The 14,475-nt window shown below is 54.5% G+C and overlaps 19 non-coding genes across 19 annotated transcripts; all 19 read right to left on the bottom strand.

Moving 5' to 3' along the window:
• Positions 1-450: 450 nt before the first annotated feature.
• Positions 451-666, bottom strand: LOC128475605 (small nucleolar RNA U3). The gene has a single exon (XR_008346657.1). It is a non-coding gene; the product is annotated as a small nucleolar RNA U3 (small nucleolar RNA).
• Positions 667-1,279: 613 nt separating this feature from the next.
• LOC128480935 (U1 spliceosomal RNA) lies at positions 1,280-1,443 on the bottom strand. The gene has a single exon (XR_008350716.1). It is a non-coding gene; the product is annotated as a U1 spliceosomal RNA (small nuclear RNA).
• Positions 1,444-1,979: 536 nt separating this feature from the next.
• Positions 1,980-2,195, bottom strand: LOC128475604 (small nucleolar RNA U3). Its single transcript, XR_008346656.1, has one exon. It is a non-coding gene; the product is annotated as a small nucleolar RNA U3 (small nucleolar RNA).
• Positions 2,196-2,808: 613 nt separating this feature from the next.
• On the bottom strand, positions 2,809-2,972 carry LOC128480934 (U1 spliceosomal RNA). Its single transcript, XR_008350715.1, has one exon. It is a non-coding gene; the product is annotated as a U1 spliceosomal RNA (small nuclear RNA).
• A 536-nt stretch (positions 2,973-3,508) lies between these two features.
• On the bottom strand, positions 3,509-3,724 carry LOC128475603 (small nucleolar RNA U3). Its single transcript, XR_008346655.1, has one exon. It is a non-coding gene; the product is annotated as a small nucleolar RNA U3 (small nucleolar RNA).
• A 613-nt stretch (positions 3,725-4,337) lies between these two features.
• Positions 4,338-4,501, bottom strand: LOC128480933 (U1 spliceosomal RNA). The gene has a single exon (XR_008350714.1). It is a non-coding gene; the product is annotated as a U1 spliceosomal RNA (small nuclear RNA).
• Positions 4,502-5,037: 536 nt separating this feature from the next.
• LOC128475602 (small nucleolar RNA U3) lies at positions 5,038-5,253 on the bottom strand. Its single transcript, XR_008346654.1, has one exon. It is a non-coding gene; the product is annotated as a small nucleolar RNA U3 (small nucleolar RNA).
• A 613-nt stretch (positions 5,254-5,866) lies between these two features.
• LOC128481084 (U1 spliceosomal RNA) lies at positions 5,867-6,030 on the bottom strand. Its single transcript, XR_008350857.1, has one exon. It is a non-coding gene; the product is annotated as a U1 spliceosomal RNA (small nuclear RNA).
• Positions 6,031-6,566: 536 nt separating this feature from the next.
• On the bottom strand, positions 6,567-6,782 carry LOC128475632 (small nucleolar RNA U3). The gene has a single exon (XR_008346684.1). It is a non-coding gene; the product is annotated as a small nucleolar RNA U3 (small nucleolar RNA).
• Positions 6,783-7,394: 612 nt separating this feature from the next.
• On the bottom strand, positions 7,395-7,558 carry LOC128480932 (U1 spliceosomal RNA). Its single transcript, XR_008350713.1, has one exon. It is a non-coding gene; the product is annotated as a U1 spliceosomal RNA (small nuclear RNA).
• Positions 7,559-8,094: 536 nt separating this feature from the next.
• LOC128475599 (small nucleolar RNA U3) lies at positions 8,095-8,310 on the bottom strand. The gene has a single exon (XR_008346652.1). It is a non-coding gene; the product is annotated as a small nucleolar RNA U3 (small nucleolar RNA).
• Positions 8,311-8,922: 612 nt separating this feature from the next.
• LOC128480931 (U1 spliceosomal RNA) lies at positions 8,923-9,086 on the bottom strand. Its single transcript, XR_008350712.1, has one exon. It is a non-coding gene; the product is annotated as a U1 spliceosomal RNA (small nuclear RNA).
• Positions 9,087-9,622: 536 nt separating this feature from the next.
• LOC128475453 (small nucleolar RNA U3) lies at positions 9,623-9,838 on the bottom strand. The gene has a single exon (XR_008346513.1). It is a non-coding gene; the product is annotated as a small nucleolar RNA U3 (small nucleolar RNA).
• Positions 9,839-10,450: 612 nt separating this feature from the next.
• On the bottom strand, positions 10,451-10,614 carry LOC128481073 (U1 spliceosomal RNA). Its single transcript, XR_008350846.1, has one exon. It is a non-coding gene; the product is annotated as a U1 spliceosomal RNA (small nuclear RNA).
• Positions 10,615-11,150: 536 nt separating this feature from the next.
• Positions 11,151-11,366, bottom strand: LOC128475452 (small nucleolar RNA U3). Its single transcript, XR_008346512.1, has one exon. It is a non-coding gene; the product is annotated as a small nucleolar RNA U3 (small nucleolar RNA).
• Positions 11,367-11,978: 612 nt separating this feature from the next.
• On the bottom strand, positions 11,979-12,142 carry LOC128480929 (U1 spliceosomal RNA). Its single transcript, XR_008350710.1, has one exon. It is a non-coding gene; the product is annotated as a U1 spliceosomal RNA (small nuclear RNA).
• Positions 12,143-12,679: 537 nt separating this feature from the next.
• LOC128475598 (small nucleolar RNA U3) lies at positions 12,680-12,895 on the bottom strand. Its single transcript, XR_008346651.1, has one exon. It is a non-coding gene; the product is annotated as a small nucleolar RNA U3 (small nucleolar RNA).
• Positions 12,896-13,508: 613 nt separating this feature from the next.
• LOC128480986 (U1 spliceosomal RNA) lies at positions 13,509-13,672 on the bottom strand. The gene has a single exon (XR_008350764.1). It is a non-coding gene; the product is annotated as a U1 spliceosomal RNA (small nuclear RNA).
• A 536-nt stretch (positions 13,673-14,208) lies between these two features.
• Positions 14,209-14,424, bottom strand: LOC128475631 (small nucleolar RNA U3). The gene has a single exon (XR_008346683.1). It is a non-coding gene; the product is annotated as a small nucleolar RNA U3 (small nucleolar RNA).
• Between the last annotated feature and the right edge of the window lie 51 nt (positions 14,425-14,475).

The following is a 14,475-nucleotide window of genomic DNA, read 5'->3' as shown; positions in this document are numbered from 1 at the left end:
TGTGCAGAACAGCTGCGTGGACAAGGTGCCTGCACACAGGAAATTCCTCATCGTTGCCCTTCAGGGAAAAGTCTTCCCGTGTTAAGCTGCGCTCGTAAAATCCAGCATTCCCAGAGCGCTTTGCAGCACAAAAATTTGCACGCGGTAGCACCGCCCATCAGCGGGACCTCGCGCCGGGGAAGGAGCATTTACCCCTTGGCGACCTTAACGCACGAGCCGGGCAACAGGACTTGGCTACCATTTGATGTTGGTACGCAGAACGTTTCCACGAAAGGCTCATGAAACATAGGCCACATTAAGCCCCTCGCGAGGCGTCTATCCTGTTAAGAGTAGGCCTGCCTCGAAAGCTAGTACGGTCGGCATAGAAGGAAGGCCCTCGAAAGAGGCCAACAAACACAATTAAGGCCGCATCCGCAGAAAGCACAGCTCGACGCGTCGCTACGAGAAGTAACCGCTCAGCTTGCGCGTTCCCCCTCCTAACCTGCCCTCGGGAAGAAAGGAACAGTCATCAGAAGCAACAGGCAGCCGTTAGCCACGGCGCTTGATACTCGCTTCGCGCTCAGGGGAACGCACGTGAGCTCTTCATCACGGTTACCGAGCCTGACCACTTCCGAGCACGTTTCTCCGGTCGGGCGCTATAGAAACGATCCCTGAAAGTATAGTCTTGACGTCCGCCCTGCGAGGGACACCGTCCCACCAAAAGGCATCGCTATATAGCTTGCAGCGACAAACTAAAGCTAAGACATTCGCACAACACCGAAAGAGAAGAAGACTTTGCAATGCATGAATCTTATGAAAACAAACAAAAAAAAAAACCAATTCGTAACGCTTTTTCTTAGAGGTCAATGCGTGAAGTAGGCTAGATTGCGTTTATTCAACCACTGAACATACATTACATCCAAGGCAGGCTGCGAGGCAGCGCAGAACGGCAACATCAGCGGCTTGGCCGAGGACGCTCTGTGATGGCGTTTTTGCACGCTTTGGAAAAGCAAGAAGGAAAAAAAACCAACCAGAGAAGCGTGAGTGATGAGACCACACGTTTAAGATTTAAGACCTCCCAGGGGTGGGGCTTATGCAGATATATTGTCTCTGACGCAGGAGCAACACCTGACGAGGCCGCAAAGAGCCTGGGGCGGCACCCTTTTCCCTAACCATAACGGAGGCGCGCCTTAAGGCGCTAGAGCAGCCCCCTTAGGAGGCAGCGGCAAGGGCCACGCCTGGAGAACCACCAGCTGATACCGGAGATAATCCCCGGGCTCTATCGTTAAACCGGGATGATCAGGGGAAAGCGCGAACGCAGTCCCCCACTACCAGAAATTATGCAGTCGAGTTTCCCGCATTTGGGGAAATCGCAGGGGTCAGCACAGCCGGAGTGCAATGGCTGAGCCTCACCCTGGGAGAACCCCCTTCGTGATCAGGGTATCTCCCCTGCCAGGTAAGTATGAGTTGCCATAGGAGATGGTGGGGGGCGCCACTTCCACACCCCTCGCTAAAGTCGTGGTGGGGGTTACTGCTCCAACACTCGGCTCTGTGCAGAACAGCTGCGTGGACAAGGTGCCTGCACACAGGAAATTCCTCATCGTTGCCCTTCAGGGAAAAGTCTTCCCGTGTTAAGCTGCGCTCGTAAAATCCAGCATTCCCAGAGCGCTTTGCAGCACAAAAATTTGCACGCGGTAGCACCGCCCATCAGCGGGACCTCGCGCCGGGGAAGGAGCATTTACCCCTTGGCGACCTTAACGCACGAGCCGGGCAACAGGACTTGGCCACCATTTGATGTTGGTACGCAGAACGTTTCCACGAAAGGCTCATGAAACATAGGCCACATTAAGCCCCTCGCGAGGCGTCTATCCTGTTAAGAGTAGGCCTGCCTCGAAAGCTAGTACGGTCGGCATAGAAGGAAGGCCCTCGAAAGAGGCCAACAAACACAATTAAGGCCGCATCCGCAGAAAGCACAGCTCGACGCGTCGCTACGAGAAGTAACCGCTCAGCTTGCGCGTTCCCCCTCCTAACCTGCCCTCGGGAAGAAAGGAACAGTCATCAGAAGCAACAGGCAGCCGTTAGCCACGGCGCTTGATACTCGCTTCGCGCTCAGGGGAACGCACGTGAGCTCTTCATCACGGTTACCGAGCCTGACCACTTCCGAGCACGTTTCTCCGGTCGGGCGCTATAGAAACGATCCCTGAAAGTATAGTCTTGACGTCCGCCCTGCGAGGGACACCGTCCCACCAAAAGGCATCGCTATATAGCTTGCAGCGACAAACTAAAGCTAAGACATTCGCACAACACCGAAAGAGAAGAAGACTTTGCAATGCATGAATCTTATGAAAACAAACAAAAAAAAAAACCAATTCGTAACGCTTTTTCTTAGAGGTCAATGCGTGAAGTAGGCTAGATTGCGTTTATTCAACCACTGAACATACATTACATCCAAGGCAGGCTGCGAGGCAGCGCAGAACGGCAACATCAGCGGCTTGGCCGAGGACGCTCTGTGATGGCGTTTTTGCACGCTTTGGAAAAGCAAGAAGGAAAAAAAACCAACCAGAGAAGCGTGAGTGATGAGACCACACGTTTAAGATTTAAGACCTCCCAGGGGTGGGGCTTATGCAGATACATTGTCTCTGACGCAGGAGCAACACCTGACGAGGCCGCAAAGAGCCTGGGGCGGCACCCTTTTCCCTAACCATAACGGAGGCGCGCCTTAAGGCGCTAGAGCAGCCCCCTTAGGAGGCAGCGGCAAGGGCCACGCCTGGAGAACCACCAGCTGATACCGGAGATAATCCCCGGGCTCTATCGTTAAACCGGGATGATCAGGGGAAAGCGCGAACGCAGTCCCCCACTACCAGAAATTATGCAGTCGAGTTTCCCGCATTTGGGGAAATCGCAGGGGTCAGCACAGCCGGAGTGCAATGGCTGAGCCTCACCCTGGGAGAACCCCCTTCGTGATCAGGGTATCTCCCCTGCCAGGTAAGTATGAGTTGCCATAGGAGATGGTGGGGGGCGCCACTTCCACACCCCTCGCTAAAGTCGTGGTGGGGGTTACTGCTCCAACACTCGGCTCTGTGCAGAACAGCTGCGTGGACAAGGTGCCTGCACACAGGAAATTCCTCATCGTTGCCCTTCAGGGAAAAGTCTTCCCGTGTTAAGCTGCGCTCGTAAAATCCAGCATTCCCAGAGCGCTTTGCAGCACAAAAATTTGCACGCGGTAGCACCGCCCATCAGCGGGACCTCGCGCCGGGGAAGGAGCATTTACCCCTTGGCGACCTTAACGCACGAGCCGGGCAACAGGACTTGGCCACCATTTGATGTTGGTACGCAGAACGTTTCCACGAAAGGCTCATGAAACATAGGCCACATTAAGCCCCTCGCGAGGCGTCTATCCTGTTAAGAGTAGGCCTGCCTCGAAAGCTAGTACGGTCGGCATAGAAGGAAGGCCCTCGAAAGAGGCCAACAAACACAATTAAGGCCGCATCCGCAGAAAGCACAGCTCGACGCGTCGCTACGAGAAGTAACCGCTCAGCTTGCGCGTTCCCCCTCCTAACCTGCCCTCGGGAAGAAAGGAACAGTCATCAGAAGCAACAGGCAGCCGTTAGCCACGGCGCTTGATACTCGCTTCGCGCTCAGGGGAACGCACGTGAGCTCTTCATCACGGTTACCGAGCCTGACCACTTCCGAGCACGTTTCTCCGGTCGGGCGCTATAGAAACGATCCCTGAAAGTATAGTCTTGACGTCCGCCCTGCGAGGGACACCGTCCCACCAAAAGGCATCGCTATATAGCTTGCAGCGACAAACTAAAGCTAAGACATTCGCACAACACCGAAAGAGAAGAAGACTTTGCAATGCATGAATCTTATGAAAACAAACAAAAAAAAAAACCAATTCGTAACGCTTTTTCTTAGAGGTCAATGCGTGAAGTAGGCTAGATTGCGTTTATTCAACCACTGAACATACATTACATCCAAGGCAGGCTGCGAGGCAGCGCAGAACGGCAACATCAGCGGCTTGGCCGAGGACGCTCTGTGATGGCGTTTTTGCACGCTTTGGAAAAGCAAGAAGGAAAAAAAACCAACCAGAGAAGCGTGAGTGATGAGACCACACGTTTAAGATTTAAGACCTCCCAGGGGTGGGGCTTATGCAGATACATTGTCTCTGACGCAGGAGCAACACCTGACGAGGCCGCAAAGAGCCTGGGGCGGCACCCTTTTCCCTAACCATAACGGAGGCGCGCCTTAAGGCGCTAGAGCAGCCCCCTTAGGAGGCAGCGGCAAGGGCCACGCCTGGAGAACCACCAGCTGATACCGGAGATAATCCCCGGGCTCTATCGTTAAACCGGGATGATCAGGGGAAAGCGCGAACGCAGTCCCCCACTACCAGAAATTATGCAGTCGAGTTTCCCGCATTTGGGGAAATCGCAGGGGTCAGCACAGCCGGAGTGCAATGGCTGAGCCTCACCCTGGGAGAACCCCCTTCGTGATCAGGGTATCTCCCCTGCCAGGTAAGTATGAGTTGCCATAGGAGATGGTGGGGGGCGCCACTTCCACACCCCTCGCTAAAGTCGTGGTGGGGGTTACTGCTCCAACACTCGGCTCTGTGCAGAACAGCTGCGTGGACAAGGTGCCTGCACACAGGAAATTCCTCATCGTTGCCCTTCAGGGAAAAGTCTTCCCGTGTTAAGCTGCGCTCGTAAAATCCAGCATTCCCAGAGCGCTTTGCAGCACAAAAATTTGCACGCGGTAGCACCGCCCATCAGCGGGACCTCGCGCCGGGGAAGGAGCATTTACCCCTTGGCGACCTTAACGCACGAGCCGGGCAACAGGACTTGGCCACCATTTGATGTTGGTACGCAGAACGTTTCCACGAAAGGCTCATGAAACATAGGCCACATTAAGCCCCTCGCGAGGCGTCTATCCTGTTAAGAGTAGGCCTGCCTCGAAAGCTAGTACGGTCGGCATAGAAGGAAGGCCCTCGAAAGAGGCCAACAAACACAATTAAGGCCGCATCCGCAGAAAGCACAGCTCGACGCGTCGCTACGAGAAGTAACCGCTCAGCTTGCGCGTTCCCCCTCCTAACCTGCCCTCGGGAAGAAAGGAACAGTCATCAGAAGCAACAGGCAGCCGTTAGCCACGGCGCTTGATACTCGCTTCGCGCTCAGGGGAACGCACGTGAGCTCTTCATCACGGTTACCGAGCCTGACCACTTCCGAGCACGTTTCTCCGGTCGGGCGCTATAGAAACGATCCCTGAAAGTATAGTCTTGACGTCCGCCCTGCGAGGGACACCGTCCCACCAAAAGGCATCGCTATATAGCTTGCAGCGACAAACTAAAGCTAAGACATTCGCACAACACCGAAAGAGAAGAAGACTTTGCAATGCATGAATCTTATGAAAACAAACAAAAAAAAAAACCAATTCGTAACGCTTTTTCTTAGAGGTCAATGCGTGAAGTAGGCTAGATTGCGTTTATTCAACCACTGAACATACATTACATCCAAGGCAGGCTGCGAGGCAGCGCAGAACGGCAACATCAGCGGCTTGGCCGAGGACGCTCTGTGATGGCGTTTTTGCACGCTTTGGAAAAGCAAGAAGGAAAAAAAACCAACCAGAGAAGCGTGAGTGATGAGACCACACGTTTAAGATTTAAGACCTCCCAGGGGTGGGGCTTATGCAGATATATTGTCTCTGACGCAGGAGCAACACCTGACGAGGCCGCAAAGAGCCTGGGGCGGCACCCTTTTCCCTAACCATAACGGAGGCGCGCCTTAAGGCGCTAGAGCAGCCCCCTTAGGAGGCAGCGGCAAGGGCCACGCCTGGAGAACCACCAGCTGATACCGGAGATAATCCCCGGGCTCTATCGTTAAACCGGGATGATCAGGGGAAAGCGCGAACGCAGTCCCCCGCTACCAGAAATTATGCAGTCGAGTTTCCCGCATTTGGGGAAATCGCAGGGGTCAGCACAGCCGGAGTGCAATGGCTGAGCCTCACCCTGGGAGAACCCCCTTCGTGATCTGGGTATCTCCCCTGCCAGGTAAGTATGAGTTGCCATAGGAGATGGTGGGGGGCGCCACTTCCACACCCCTCGCTAAAGTCGTGGTGGGGGTTACTGCTCCAACACTCGGCTCTGTGCAGAACAGCTGCGTGGACAAGGTGCCTGCACACAGGAAATTCCTCATCGTTGCCCTTCAGGGAAAAGTCTTCCCGTGTTAAGCTGCGCTCGTAAAATCCAGCATTCCCAGAGCGCTTTGCAGCACAAAAATTTGCACGCGGTAGCACCGCCCATCAGCGGGACCTCGCGCCGGGGAAGGAGCATTTACCCCTTGGCGACCTTAACGCACGAGCCGGGCAACAGGACTTGGCTACCATTTGATGTTGGTACGCAGAACGTTTCCACGAAAGGCTCATGAAACATAGGCCACATTAAGCCCCTCGCGAGGCGTCTATCCTGTTAAGAGTAGGCCTGCCTCGAAAGCTAGTACGGTCGGCATAGAAGGAAGGCCCTCGAAAGAGGCCAACAAACACAATTAAGGCCGCATCCGCAGAAAGCACAGCTCGACGCGTCGCTACGAGAAGTAACCGCTCAGCTTGCGCGTTCCCCCTCCTAACCTGCCCTCGGGAAGAAAGGAACAGTCATCAGAAGCAACAGGCAGCCGTTAGCCACGGCGCTTGATACCCGCTTCGCGCTCAGGGGAACGCACGTGAGCTCTTCATCACGGTTACCGAGCCTGACCACTTCCGAGCACGTTTCTCCGGTCGGGCGCTATAGAAACGATCCCTGAAAGTATAGTCTTGACGTCCGCCCTGCGAGGGACACCGTCCCACCAAAAGGCATCGCTATATAGCTTGCAGCGACAAACTAAAGCTAAGACATTCGCACAACACCGAAAGAGAAGAAGACTTTGCAATGCATGAATCTTATGAAAACAAACAAAAAAAAAACCAATTCGTAACGCTTTTTCTTAGAAGTCAATGCGTGAAGTAGGCTAGATTGCGTTTATTCAACCACTGAACATACATTACATCCAAGGCAGGCTGCGAGGCAGCGCAGAACGGCAACATCAGCGGCTTGGCCGAGGACGCTGTGTGATGGCGTTTTTGCACGCTTTGGAAAAGCAAGAAGGAAAAAAAACCAACCAGAGAAGCGTGAGTGATGAGACCACACGTTTAAGATTTAAGACCTCCCAGGGGTGGGGCTTATGCAGATACATTGTCTCTGACGCAGGAGCAACACCTGACGAGGCCGCAAAGAGCCTAGGGCGGCACCCTTTTCCCTAACCATAACGGAGGCGCGCCTTAAGGCGCTAGAGCAGCCCCCTTAGGAGGCAGCGGCAAGGGCCACGCCTGGAGAACCACCAGCTGATACCGGAGATAATCCCCGGGCTCTATCGTTAAACCGGGATGATCAGGGGAAAGCGCGAACGCAGTCCCCCACTACCAGAAATTATGCAGTCGAGTTTCCCGCATTTGGGGAAATCGCAGGGGTCAGCACAGCCGGAGTGCAATGGCTGAGCCTCACCCTGGGAGAACCCCCTTCGTGATCAGGGTATCTCCCCTGCCAGGTAAGTATGAGTTGCCATAGGAGATGGTGGGGGGCGCCACTTCCACACCCCTCGCTAAAGTCGTGGTGGGGGTTACTGCTCCAACACTCGGCTCTGTGCAGAACAGCTGCGTGGACAAGGTGCCTGCACACAGGAAATTCCTCATCGTTGCCCTTCAGGGAAAAGTCTTCCCGTGTTAAGCTGCGCTCGTAAAATCCAGCATTCCCAGAGCGCTTTGCAGCACAAAAATTTGCACGCGGTAGCACCGCCCATCAGCGGGACCTCGCGCCGGGGAAGGAGCATTTACCCCTTGGCGACCTTAACGCACGAGCCGGGCAACAGGACTTGGCTACCATTTGATGTTGGTACGCAGAACGTTTCCACGAAAGGCTCATGAAACATAGGCCACATTAAGCCCCTCGCGAGGCGTCTATCCTGTTAAGAGTAGGCCTGCCTCGAAAGCTAGTACGGTCGGCATAGAAGGAAGGCCCTCGAAAGAGGCCAACAAACACAATTAAGGCCGCATCCGCAGAAAGCACAGCTCGACGCGTCGCTACGAGAAGTAACCGCTCAGCTTGCGCGTTCCCCCTCCTAACCTGCCCTCGGGAAGAAAGGAACAGTCATCAGAAGCAACAGGCAGCCGTTAGCCACGGCGCTTGATACTCGCTTCGCGCTCAGGGGAACGCACGTGAGCTCTTCATCACGGTTACCGAGCCTGACCACTTCCGAGCACGTTTCTCCGGTCGGGCGCTATAGAAACGATCCCTGAAAGTATAGTCTTGACGTCCGCCCTGCGAGGGACACCGTCCCACCAAAAGGCATCGCTATATAGCTTGCAGCGACAAACTAAAGCTAAGACATTCGCACAACACCGAAAGAGAAGAAGACTTTGCAATGCATGAATCTTATGAAAACAAACAAAAAAAAAACCAATTCGTAACGCTTTTTCTTAGAAGTCAATGCGTGAAGTAGGCTAGATTGCGTTTATTCAACCACTGAACATACATTACATCCAAGGCAGGCTGCGAGGCAGCGCAGAACGGCAACATCAGCGGCTTGGCCGAGGACGCTCTGTGATGGCGTTTTTGCACGCTTTGGAAAAGCAAGAAGGAAAAAAAACCAACCAGAGAAGCGTGAGTGATGAGACCACACGTTTAAGATTTAAGACCTCCCAGGGGTGGGGCTTATGCAGATATATTGTCTCTGACGCAGGAGCAACACCTGACGAGGCCGCAAAGAGCCTGGGGTGGCACCCTTTTCCCTAACCATAACGGAGGCGCGCCTTAAGGCGCTAGAGCAGCCCCCTTAGGAGGCAGCGGCAAGGGCCACGCCTGGAGAACCACCAGCTGATACCGGAGATAATCCCCGGGCTCTATCGTTAAACCGGGATGATCAGGGGAAAGCGCGAACGCAGTCCCCCACTACCAGAAATTATGCAGTCGAGTTTCCCGCATTTGGGGAAATCGCAGGGGTCAGCACAGCCGGAGTGCAATGGCTGAGCCTCACCCTGGGAGAACCCCCTTCGTGATCAGGGTATCTCCCCTGCCAGGTAAGTATGAGTTGCCATAGGAGATGGTGGGGGGCGCCACTTCCACACCCCTCGCTAAAGTCGTGGTGGGGGTTACTGCTCCAACACTCGGCTCTGTGCAGAACAGCTGCGTGGACAAGGTGCCTGCACACAGGAAATTCCTCATCGTTGCCCTTCAGGGAAAAGTCTTCCCGTGTTAAGCTGCGCTCGTAAAATCCAGCATTCCCAGAGCGCTTTGCAGCACAAAAATTTGCACGCGGTAGCACCGCCCATCAGCGGGACCTCGCGCCGGGGAAGGAGCATTTACCCCTTGGCGACCTTAACGCACGAGCCGGGCAACAGGACTTGGCTACCATTTGATGTTGGTACGCAGAACGTTTCCACGAAAGGCTCATGAAACATAGGCCACATTAAGCCCCTCGCGAGGCGTCTATCCTGTTAAGAGTAGGCCTGCCTCGAAAGCTAGTACGGTCGGCATAGAAGGAAGGCCCTCGAAAGAGGCCAACAAACACAATTAAGGCCGCATCCGCAGAAAGCACAGCTCGACGCGTCGCTACGAGAAGTAACCGCTCAGCTTGCGCGTTCCCCCTCCTAACCTGCCCTCGGGAAGAAAGGAACAGTCATCAAAAGCAACAGGCAGCCGTTAGCCACGGCGCTTGATACTCGCTTCGCGCTCAGGGGAACGCACGTGAGCTCTTCATCACGGTTACCGAGCCTGACCACTTCCGAGCACGTTTCTCCGGTCGGGCGCTATAGAAACGATCCCTGAAAGTATAGTCTTGACGTCCGCCCTGCGAGGGACACCGTCCCACCAAAAGGCATCGCTATATAGCTTGCAGCGACAAACTAAAGCTAAGACATTCGCACAACACCGAAAGAGAAGAAGACTTTGCAATGCATGAATCTTATGAAAACAAACAAAAAAAAAACCAATTCGTAACGCTTTTTCTTAGAGGTCAATGCGTGAAGTAGGCTAGATTGCGTTTATTCAACCACTGAACATACATTACATCCAAGGCAGGCTGCGAGGCAGCGCAGAACGGCAACATCAGCGGCTTGGCCGAGGACGCTCTGTGATGGCGTTTTTGCACGCTTTGGAAAAGCAAGAAGGAAAAAAAACCAACCAGAGAAGCGTGAGTGATGAGACCACACGTTTAAGATTTAAGACCTCCCAGGGGTGGGGTTTATGCAGATATATTGTCTCTGACGCAGGAGCAACACCTGACGAGGCCGCAAAGAGCCTGGGGCGGAACCCTTTTCCCTAACCATAACGGAGGCGCGCCTTAAGGCGCTAGAGCAGCCCCCTTAGGAGGCAGCGGCAAGGGCCACGCCTGGAGAACCACCAGCTGATACCGGAGATAATCCCCGGGCTCTATCGTTAAACCGGGATGATCAGGGGAAAGCGCGAACGCAGTCCCCCACTACCAGAAATTATGCAGTCGAGTTTCCCGCATTTGGGGAAATCGCAAAGGTCAGCACAGCCGGAGTGCAATGGCTGAGCCTCACCCTGGGAGAACCCCCTTCGTGATCAGGGTATCTCCCCTGCCAGGTAAGTATGAGTTGCCATAGGAGATGGTGGGGGGCGCCACTTCCACACCCCTCGCTAAAGTCGTGGTGGGGGTTACTGCTCCAACACTCGGCTCTGTGCAGAACAGCTGCGTGGACAAGGTGCCTGCACACAGGAAATTCCTCATCGTTGCCCTTCAGGGAAAAGTCTTCCCGTGTTAAGCTGCGCTCGTAAAATCCAGCATTCCCAGAGCGCTTTGCAGCACAAAAATTTGCACGCGGTAGCACCGCCCATCAGCGGGACCTCGCGCCGGGGAAGGAGCATTTACCCCTTGGCGACCTTAACGCACGAGCCGGGCAACAGGACTTGGCTACCATTTGATGTTGGTACGCAGAACGTTTCCACGAAAGGCTCATGAAACATAGGCCACATTAAGCCCCTCGCGAGGCGTCTATCCTGTTAAGAGTAGGCCTGCCTCGAAAGCTAGTACGGTCGGCATAGAAGGAAGGCCCTCGAAAGAGGCCAACAAACACAATTAAGGCCGCATCCGCAGAAAGCACAGCTCGACGCGTCGCTACGAGAAGTAACCGCTCAGCTTGCGCGTTCCCCCTCCTAACCTGCCCTCGGGAAGAAAGGAACAGTCATCAAAAGCAACAGGCAGCCGTTAGCCACGGCGCTTGATACTCGCTTCGCGCTCAGGGGAACGCACGTGAGCTCTTCATCACGGTTACCGAGCCTGACCACTTCCGAGCACGTTTCTCCGGTCGGGCGCTATAGAAACGATCCCTGAAAGTATAGTCTTGACGTCCGCCCTGCGAGGGACACCGTCCCACCAAAAGGCATCGCTATATAGCTTGCAGCGACAAACTAAAGCTAAGACATTCGCACAACACCGAAAGAGAAGAAGACTTTGCAATGCATGAATCTTATGAAAACAAACAAAAAAAAAACCAATTCGTAACGCTTTTTCTTAGAAGTCAATGCGTGAAGTAGGCTAGATTGCGTTTATTCAACCACTGAACATACATTACATCCAAGGCAGGCTGCGAGGCAGCGCAGAACGGCAACATCAGCGGCTTGGCCGAGGACGCTCTGTGATGGCGTTTTTGCACGCTTTGGAAAAGCAAGAAGGAAAAAAAACCAACCAGAGAAGCGTGAGTGATGAGACCACACGTTTAAGATTTAAGACCTCCCAGGGGTGGGGCTTATGCAGATATATTGTCTCTGACGCAGGAGCAACACCTGACGAGGCCGCAAAGAGCCTGGGGTGGCACCCTTTTCCCTAACCATAACGGAGGCGCGCCTTAAGGCGCTAGAGCAGCCCCCTTAGGAGGCAGCGGCAAGGGCCACGCCTGGAGAACCACCAGCTGATACCGGAGATAATCCCCGGGCTCTATCGTTAAACCGGGATGATCAGGGGAAAGCGCGAACGCAGTCCCCCACTACCAGAAATTATGCAGTCGAGTTTCCCGCATTTGGGGAAATCGCAGGGGTCAGCACAGCCGGAGTGCAATGGCTGAGCCTCACCCTGGGAGAACCCCCTTCGTGATCAGGGTATCTCCCCTGCCAGGTAAGTATGAGTTGCCATAGGAGATGGTGGGGGGCGCCACTTCCACACCCCTCGCTAAAGTCGTGGTGGGGGTTACTGCTCCAACACTCGGCTCTGTGCAGAACAGCTGCGTGGACAAGGTGCCTGCACACAGGAAATTCCTCATCGTTGCCCTTCAGGGAAAAGTCTTCCCGTGTTAAGCTGCGCTCGTAAAATCCAGCATTCCCAGAGCGCTTTGCAGCACAAAAATTTGCACGCGGTAGCACCGCCCATCAGCGGGACCTCGCGCCGGGGAAGGAGCATTTACCCCTTGGCGACCTTAACGCACGAGCCGGGCAACAGGACTTGGCCACCATTTGATGTTGGTACGCAGAACGTTTCCACGAAAGGCTCATGAAACATAGGCCACATTAAGCCCCTCGCGAGGCGTCTATCCTGTTAAGAGTAGGCCTGCCTCGAAAAGCTAGTACGGTCGGCATAGAAGGAAGGCCCTCGAAAGAGGCCAACAAACACAATTAAGGCCGCATCCGCAGAAAGCACAGCTCGACGCGTCGCTACGAGAAGTAACCGCTCAGCTTGCGCGTTCCCCCTCCTAACCTGCCCTCGGGAAGAAAGGAACAGTCATCAGAAGCAACAGGCAGCCGTTAGCCACGGCGCTTGATACTCGCTTCGCGCTCAGGGGAACGCACGTGAGCTCTTCATCACGGTTACCGAGCCTGACCACTTCCGAGCACGTTTCTCCGGTCGGGCGCTATAGAAACGATCCCTGAAAGTATAGTCTTGACGTCCGCCCTGCGAGGGACACCGTCCCACCAAAAGGCATCGCTATATAGCTTGCAGCGACAAACTAAAGCTAAGACATTCGCACAACACCGAAAGAGAAGAAGACTTTGCAATGCATGAATCTTATGAAAACAAACAAAAAAAAAAACCAATTCGTAACGCTTTTTCTTAGAGGTCAATGCGTGAAGTAGGCTAGATTGCGTTTATTCAACCACTGAACATACATTACATCCAAGGCAGGCTGCGAGGCAGCGCAGAACGGCAACATCAGCGGCTTGGCCGAGGACGCTCTGTGATGGCGTTTTTGCACGCTTTGGAAAAGCAAGAAGGAAAAAAAACCAACCAGAGAAGCGTGAGTGATGAGACCACACGTTTAAGATTTAAGACCTCCCAGGGGTGGGGCTTATGCAGATATATTGTCTCTGACGCAGGAGCAACACCTGACGAGGCCGCAAAGAGCCTGGGGCGGCACCCTTTTCCCTAACCATAACGGAGGCGCGCCTTAAGGCGCTAGAGCAGCCCCCTTAGGAGGCAGCGGCAAGGGCCACGCCTGGAGAACCACCAGCTGATACCGGAGATAATCCCCGGGCTCTATCGTTAAACCGGGATGATCAGGGGAAAGCGCGAACACAGTCCCCCACTACCAGAAATTATGCAGTCGAGTTTCCCGCATTTGGGGAAATCGCAGGGGTCAGCACAGCCGGAGTGCAATGGCTGAGCCTCACCCTGGGAGAACCCCCTTCGTGATCAGGGTATCTCCCCTGCCAGGTAAGTATGAGTTGCCATAGGAGATGGTGGGGGGCGCCACTTCCACACCCCTCGCTAAAGTCGTGGTGGGGGTTACTGCTCCAACACTCGGCTCTGTGCAGAACAGCTGCGTGGACAAGGTGCCTGCACACAGGAAATTCCTCATCGTTGCCCTTCAGGGAAAAGTCTTCCCGTGTTAAGCTGCGCTCGTAAAATCCAGCATTCCCAGAGCGCTTTGCAGCACAAAAATTTGCACGCGGTAGCACCGCCCATCAGCGGGACCTCGCGCCGGGTAAGGAGCATTTACCCCTTGGCGACCTTAACGCACGAGCCGGGCAACAGGACTTGGCTACCATTTGATGTTGGTACGCAGAACGTTTCCACGAAAGGCTCATGAAACATAGGCCACATTAAGCCCCTCGCGAGGCGTCTATCCTGTTAAGAGTAGGCCTGCCTCGAAAGCTAGTACGGTCGGCATAGAAGGAAGGCCCTCGAAAGAGGCCAACAAACACAATTACGGCCGCATCCGCAGAAAGCACAGCTCGACGCGTCGCTACGAGAAGTAACCGCTCAGCTTGCGCGTTCCCCCTCCTAACCTGCCCTCGGGAAGAAAGGAACAGTCATCAGAAGCAACAGGCAGCCGTTAGCCACGGCGCTTGATACCCGCTTCGCGCTCAGGGGAACGCACGTGAGCTCTTCATCACGGTTACCGAGCCTGACCACTTCCGAGCACGTTTCTCCGGTCGGGCGCTATAGAAACGATCCCTGAAAGTATAGTCTTGACGTCCGCCCTGCGAGGGACACCGTCCCACCAAAAGGCATCGCTATATAG

The sequence above is a fragment of the Spea bombifrons genome, chromosome 2 (assembly GCF_027358695.1).
Source record: "Spea bombifrons isolate aSpeBom1 chromosome 2, aSpeBom1.2.pri, whole genome shotgun sequence".
Taxonomy (NCBI): domain Eukaryota; kingdom Metazoa; phylum Chordata; class Amphibia; order Anura; family Pelobatidae; genus Spea; species Spea bombifrons.
Note: the sequence above shows the minus strand (reverse complement) of the source record. Positions and strands in the feature narration are given on the sequence as shown.